Source organism: Coptis chinensis, chromosome 6, assembly GCF_015680905.1.
Source record: "Coptis chinensis isolate HL-2020 chromosome 6, ASM1568090v1, whole genome shotgun sequence".
Taxonomy (NCBI): Eukaryota; Viridiplantae; Streptophyta; class Magnoliopsida; order Ranunculales; family Ranunculaceae; genus Coptis; species Coptis chinensis.
Genome location: NC_141461.1, coordinates 88,052,833 through 88,061,203, shown reverse-complemented (window position 1 = coordinate 88,061,203; position 8,371 = coordinate 88,052,833).

Genomic DNA, 8,371 nt, shown 5'->3' with positions numbered 1-8,371 from the left:
TAAAAGTACAAAGAAGAAGGATTTGAAAAGGCTAAAATAGCATCCATAGATATTGCACGTCAAATGGATATAGAACCGGTATTTCGTGAAAAACGTGTAATTCGGAGAAAGAGACAATTTGATGAGAATGTTGACAATGAAGTAACTCAAACACCTGAAGAATCATTTAGAACTAATTTTTTCTTATATATAATTGATCAAGCGATATCATCTTTTAATAATAGATTTGAACATTTAAAAAATTTTGAAGAAACGTTCGGATTTTTATTTGACGTGAAAAAATTGAAATCAATAGATGATGATAGGTTTAAAGAATATTGTCTTAATCTTGAAAGTTTTCTGAAACATGGAGAGAGTTGTGATATTGATGGTACAGATTTGTTTTTAGAATTAAGACTACTAAGAGAAATTTTAGATACCAAAAATGAATCCTCAATTAAAATATTGAACTATCTAAAAAGAATACAACCTTTTCCAAATGCTTATATAGCTTATAGAATATTGTTGACAGTACCTGCAACCGTTGCTTCAGCAGAAAGGAGTTTTTCAAAACTAAAGTTAATTAAACCTTACTTAAGATCAACCATGTCACAAGAAAGATTGAGTGGATTAGCTACATTATCTATAGAAAGAGATTTTCTAGAAGAACTTAAATACAAAGATTTAATTAGTGATTTTGCAGCTCAAAAAGGTAAGAAAAATGAAATTTAATTGAAGTTTGTAACATGTAAAAATTTCTTCGCAAAAAAAAAAAAAAAAAAAAAAAAAAACTTTTAAATCCGCCAAAGTATTTTTGATAATACATTGCCGGTCCCAAGCCAGGATAAAGGATGAGGGTTTGCACTCATATGATGAAATAACGTAAATAAAGCAATAAGTTGTAAACAATTTTTATTGGTATTTATTGTAGAAGGCCCCCTATTCAAACTTCACTTAGGGCCCTGAATAGCCTTGAGCCGCCCCTGGTTAAACTTTTAAATATAACGGTACATTTTGCCCACCTCTATAAATTGCATGGCCCACAAAACCCAAATGAATTGGTCTTAAAGGTATGGTTTTCTATTAAATTTCTTTTTCTACTACTGTAAAGCATCTTCCCTTCAATTTAGCTTTTCTTTTTTTATTTATGTACTGTTGTACAAAATTTAAATGCATTTCATTACAATTCCAACATAATCAATTCAAAAACTTCCTTCATCCTAACAAAGACATGGTTTCCCATTTTCTTATATATATTTTTTTCTTTATCATTCATGTGTTGCGCACAATTATAGATTCCTTATCAATTTAAAGAACATTACTCAATATTATTATTTTTTCTTTAATTCAAATAATTCATACCATATTTAATAACAATGTTCATGTTTGTACAACATTTACTTCATTTGCATATTGTATTAAATCCTTCCTTCTATCGGCATGACATTCATAATAACTACTACTCATGTGTAATTCTATTTTTTTTGGAATAATATCTACGTCATTTCTCTATGTAACTATGTTGCTTCTACTATAGTTAATATTGTTTATTTATTTATTTCTTCATTTAATTTTTTTTTTTTTTTTTTTGCATAAATGGATAATCTGTCAGACACCGCTGTCAACCGTATGGTATATGCTAACAGCGACAATAGCTCTCTTTCTATGCTGCTAGTAGATTTTCAGAATGCTTTTAACATGGTTGATCGGACTATCATGTTGAAAGAGGTTCGTATCCGATGCCCAGCTATTGCCCCTTGGGTCAAGTACTTGTATGGTCAGCCTGCGAGGTTATACGTGGGGGATGTCTACATATGGTCCACTCTTCATCGGGTCAAAGAAGGTGACCCTCTAGGTCCCTTCTATTTGCACCGTGTTGCATCCTCTTATTCTCTAATGGATCCATCCGGTTGTCGGGGATTATTGCTCTACAGCGTGGTACCTAGATGATGGGACTCTGGTCGGGGATGATACATAACAGGTGGCGACAGCTTTGGGTATGATTCAGAAAGAAGGACCTTCTTATGGGTTGGTTCTTAATGTGGCCAAAACTGAGATATTTTGGCCAACACTAGATCCACGTCGCTCTACTCCTGGTCTCTTTCCTTCAGATTTGTCCCATCCTCAGCAGGGGGTCAGGTTGCCTGGAGGTGCAGTTAGCATTGATGCATCTTTTGTCATGGGCCTTGCTCGCAAGCACATTGACAAGGCTATGACTCTGATGGACCATTTGGTTGTATTAGAAGATCCACAGTGTGAGTTAGCGCTCTTACGAGCTTGTGTTGGGCTCTCTAAGTTGGTCTTCGCGATTCGTACTTGTCCACCATCCTTTTTCGAGAGGCTCGGACTTTTGATCGCATCTCCGCAGTGTTCTCCAGGGTATTGTGGTTTCTGATGGTCCTGGCTTCGGTGATTTACAGTGACGTTTATCAACACTCCCATTACGTCTAGGCGGTTTAGGTATTTATTGTATCACTGATGTCTCTACATTTGCTTTTGTGGCTTCCCGCTCCGCTGTCAAACTTCTGAGCTTCAGAACCACATTCTTAGGAGTTGTGGCACAGTACCTTTGGATGAGATTCTTGATGTTGATAGCAGTGCATTGAGTCTCTGTCTACCCGATTTTGACCTCGCCTATGGTCGTGTAGTGCTACCATCCCCTTAAAACCACAAAAAGTTTTGGCGGAAGCACTCTATGGTAAGATTGTTGCTGGTCTTGAGAGGGAGTTTGTGTTATCTGCTCGTCAGAAAGCAATCATTGGATGCTTACAGTCAGAACATGCAAAGGATTTCCTACTTGCTATTCCGATGGAGGGACTTGGACAGCGTATGTCGCCGATAGAGTATCGTTCTATTCTCCGGTACCGTCTTATGATTCCTTTGTACTCTGATGGTGGTCTATGCCCTGTTTGCAAAAAGAGCATACTAGATGCTTTTGGGGACCATGCAAAGATATTGTAGATATTTCCTGTGTTTCAAATATCGACATGATCATGTCGAGATATTTTTATGTGATGCATTTTGGAGAGGGGTACAGTGAAGAAGGAGGCTCTTGTGAATTTTCTCACCGATCCGAATGAGGGAGATCGACACTTCGCCCGCGGATGTATTGATCTACATTGGTCCGAGGGGAGGCATCGTGTGTTGATGTAACCGGAGCCTCCATTGGTAGGGCTTGGGAATGGAGTCCTTGAGATTGGAGAAGCGACTAATAGAAGCGTGACGGGGAAAATTGAGAAACACGAGGAGGCTTGTAAAGCTAACCAAAGATTGTTTCATTCCTTTCGGTTTGACACTTTTGGTTTCTTGGCACAACAAATCATTTGAGCTCTCTTAAGAGATTGCGAAAGTTATGGATTGCAACGTAATGACAGTTGGTTCTAACGAGTTTGTTTTTAGGAGGATAGGATTTGCCATTCAGAAAGGACTTGCGGCGCAGCTTGTTGCACGCTTGTCCTAATTATTTGTAAAACTCGTTATCATTATTAATAAAATTTCCACTTAAAAAAAAAAAAAAAAAAAAAAAAAAAAAAAAAAAAACCCTGAAAAAAATGCGGATACTGAATTATATTCAAATTGTACGACGATATAGATTAAGTTGTTGTAAATAACGAGTTAAAATCCCCTTGATAGTCTCTTACCACAAGTCCTACAAGAATAATTTTGTAATTATTACATTTCTCAATAATTTTGTATCTTGCATTTCCTTATTCGAAATGTACCATGTTACTATCTTACTTCAAAATGTTTTCCATTACTTTGGCACAAAAATTATCAAAGTTAACTAATCTACATCATTGAATAATTTTTTTTAGCATATTAAATACACTTTTCATCCTAAGTCAGAGGATTCTTGTGTTCCTTACAAAATATTTCTGGACATAGTGATTCATAACATTGGTTCTCATCAGCCACAGGTTGGACAGTGTGTAGTGTGGCTCATGAGGTTTTAACGATTCTTAAAAATGAGGATCTTGGAGAAGAAGACGATGTTGAAGAGTTTCTTAGAAGAAGGATTTTAACTTTTTAGATAGCTTCCACGTGTTGATTTTATTTGAATTTAATGAAACGAAATTGTAATGAAATTTCAAATTGAAATGAAATGATAGAATATTTCATTACAATTTCACGTGCAAGTCACAAGAAGGGTAAAGTTGTCATTTGGAAGAAAACATACGGTGGAGTTAAAATTGATTGATTTAACTAACAGAACTGGGGACAAAAACGAATAAAGCAATCTAGGAGAGCCAAATGTTGATATCCATATATAAAATAGGGCCAAAAGTTAAATAACCCATTTTTTTTCCATCACAATAAATAGTAAATGCATGTAGAATTTTAAATCACATTATCAATGATGCTTCTTTATGGAATCCGCGCCAAAGGCACGAGTATTAACTAGTATTCTTAACAAATCAAATCAAGAAAGAAAAGTATCACCATCAAAAAAAGAAAGAAAAGTATATGCACAGTTTGTCAGAGCAGCCGTGGCATATACTTTTGTCCAACACGTGCAAAGCACGTTGTGTGTATATATATTGTATAGAGTCTGGCTCCTCTATAACCGGGTACAGAGATTAATCTCTGTAACCGTGTTATTTAACCGTTGGATTGACTCGAAATACACATATTTACTTCAAAATATAAATCTGGATCTCGAATTTCATGTGTTGTGTATCTCGACACAGCTTTAACGGTTAAATAACACGGTTACAGAGATTAATCTCTGTACGGGTTATAGAGGAACCGGACTCTATTGTATATATCTTTCACCTATAAAGAAAACTCCCCATGTAGCAGTTCCGTTTCCATCGACTGGATTTTTTCGTTTCCTAATTTGTCCCCGTTACTCTTATCTACTAACATCAACCGGACAAAATACAATACGTAAATTGTTATGTTTAATAGGGACATATATGTCATTCGATATGTTAGTAATTATTATTGGAGTGGGCCCAAGAAATTAGACTCAGAAACTCACAACTTTCGTACCCCACAACTTTCGTACCCGTGGACTATTGCTTTTTGTCTCTATCAAACTATCCTAATTCACTATCATAATTACCCATTGTGCCAAACCCTTTCCAGTTGCACAGTTTACTACACATGAGCCCAAAGTTTAAAAAAAAAGGCATGGGCTACCACAAGAATATCCTCATAGGATGAGGGTTCTGAGATCGTTGGATGTGTGATCTAACGGTTCGAAAATCAAAAACAAAAAGGAAGAGAGAGAATATGAGTTTGTTTTTTATTTTTGAACCGTTGGATCACACATCCAACGGTCTCGATCTCGTCCCTTTGAGGATATCCTCGGGATAGACGAACTCAAACAAAAAACACAAACACTATAGTTACAGCTAATAAAAATAGTACATGTGTACATCTATTAGGTTGCCACATTTTGCACGCCAAACTCCTCCATTTTATCTATCTCATTTTATTATTATTATTATTTTAATGAAATTTAAAAGAGAAAAGGCTTAATTTTTAATTTTTGTTAATGAAATTTAAAGGAAAAAGGGCTTAATTTGAATTATTTATATATATGTAAGATGTGTAATACTTTTATATATGCAAAGAAATAAAATAAAATAGAGAGAGAGAGAGAGAGAGAGAGAGAGAGAGAGAGAGATATATATGTGGGGGTTGAGTAAGACAATGATTTTTTCTTTTCCAATTTGTCCTTATTGATATTTGCTAATCACAACACCCAAACCAAATCTAATATGTGGATTGTTGTATGTAAGAGGAGTATATATGTCATTCAATATATAAAAAAATTCTTCCTTATAAAGTCGGCAAAACTGTGGGGCTTTATGGATTTGTTTTGTTTAGGAGGTGTAGGGGCTTTATTATTAATTGAATTGGAAACTTCTCATTACGTACTAAATTTGGACCGATAGACCCCACTACCAATTCCCAACTCTTCCACTGCCTATTTCCCATCTCTAATTACGTGAGACGTTTTGGCAGATAATAGTAAGAAAAGTCGATTTCTTCCCACCAACACCATGTAACCAAATAAGATAAAAGATATGTGTTGAGTACATTAAGCATACACAGAAATTTAAATGCAATTGTTTACTTAAAACACCCTATGTCTACCTCTACTATCTACTATCGTTTATATTCTCATGGTATTGATGTTGATTTGGGTCAAATATTTGAGTTTTTTTTTTGTTTAATTGAACTTTCATCTACGCATCAGTCTATTGAGGTGATTCTATATTTCAGTCGAGCTTTTAATTGAATTGAGCTCTTATTTTCGCATCATTCTACTGGGATAAGTCTATAGTTCGGCTTTTATATCTTCTTTACATATGTTCATGGTGAAATTTTATGGTAGATAATTATATGTCACAATTTTTGTACTTAAAAACATATAGCGTATGGTAAATTTCATACTCATCGAGTGTGCCCAAAATGATAGTAAGCTAAAAAACGCCAAAACATTTATTTTTTCTTGTTATTATTACAAGAAAGAAGAAAAAAAGTTAGTTCACTCTATGAGAAAATATTGTTCGATCCAATCGAATTAGTGAAGAATTTCAACCTAAATTTCAGGTATATATATATATATATATTGAGGTGATTCTATATTTCAGCCGAGCTTTTAATTGAATTGAGCTCTCATTTTCGCATCATTCTACTAGGATAAGTCTATAGTTCGGCCTTTCTATCTTCTTTACATATGTTTATATGTAAAATGGTGAAATTTTATGGTAGATAATTATATGTCACAATTTTTGTACTTATGAACATATAGCGTGTAGTAAATTTCATGTTCATCGAGTGTGCCCAAAATGATAGTAAGCTAAAAAACGCCAAAATATTTATTTTTTCTTGTTATTATTACAAGAAAGAAAAAAAAAAAGATAGTTCACTCTATGAGAAAATATTGTTCGATCCAATCGAATTAGTGAAGAATTTCAACCTAAATTTCAGGTATATATATACGGGCGGCTAGGGTAGACAGAATCATAGCCGATCAAAAAAGCAATAAATTTGGGTTCTATATTTGATACTTGAAGCCAAGGCCCAATTTTTCGGATATTAGGATATAGAGGCCAAAAAGATATATATCGGATATATCGATATGTCGAGAGATAAATCGTTTTTGCCCATTTTGGTGATAATATTCAAAAAAATCAAAAAATCGGAATATATCGAAAATATCACCGATATATAATGATATATATCGGATATCATATATCGGTCAACAAATCGACAAAATCGGTCAAAAGAAACCTGAAAAAACGATATATATCGAATACATTATATATCGCTGATATATATCTTTATATCGGTTATATCGGTTTAAAAATATTAAATTTTCGGAGCCGATATTTCTTTTTCAAGTTTTTGAAAAAAAGCTATATATCGGGATTTTTTCGATAAATCGACCGATATTTTCGGCCTTGCTTGAAGCGATATTACTTTCCTGCTTCTTGAATGGAATGCAGACTTGATACTTGAGAGTAATTGCACCTTAAGTAGCTCCTTCTGGCACATTTGTAACCTACCTTTTTCTTAGATGTCATATGTCTTCTTAAATAGAACCCTGAATGTTTCTTAGCATTATCATTGGAAAACCAATACGTGGAAGTCCATTCAGAACAATATTTTCCATTAAAGATCAACATCGTTTATTCCATGATTCTCTTCCATGTTCTGGTTATTGCTTACAGAATTGTTGCTTCAAATTCTGTTCTTTTTAGTTTATGCCCCATTCTATCGGTTTGTAGTATATTTGCTCGTTACTTTTAGTATAATATCTATTGTTTGAATGAACCAGTTGGTGGATTATTCAGATGGACACTTGCTTATCGACTTTAATTATTCAGTTATAGATGTTAGGAAGATGGCTGTTACGTGTATGGTCGTATATCTGAAAGGGTTTGTCCAACAATGTGTTGGTTTATTTATAACTTTGTTGATTGACTGATTAGTAAGGGTTGGAGATGAAATGGATTGATACATTTTAACATAGTTTCCTTTTAGTGTATAGAGTTTCCTGGTTGGTTAACCTGTGCTTGATTAAATGAGAGAAATAGCATCTGCTGGATGAACAAAGATGAAGAAGAAGATTAGAAGAAGTGGTTCCTTAAAAGAATCACTAAAAGTGAAGCCATGATATTTATGGTTTCTTACACTTTCAGTTCCATTAATGTGGCAAGAACTAACTGAAGCCGGGCAGCAGCTAAAGTTGAAAAATAAAATCATCATCATATCCCTAGTAGAATTAGAAATGGGTGTACTTTACTAAATGCACCCTTACATGTTCAAAAGAGACTACTTATATTGAAAGGCATATTAAGTTAAATACTTCATTAATGTTTGTTTCACTTATGAAATGACTACCAGAGTAATTAAATTTCTGATTATGACTACT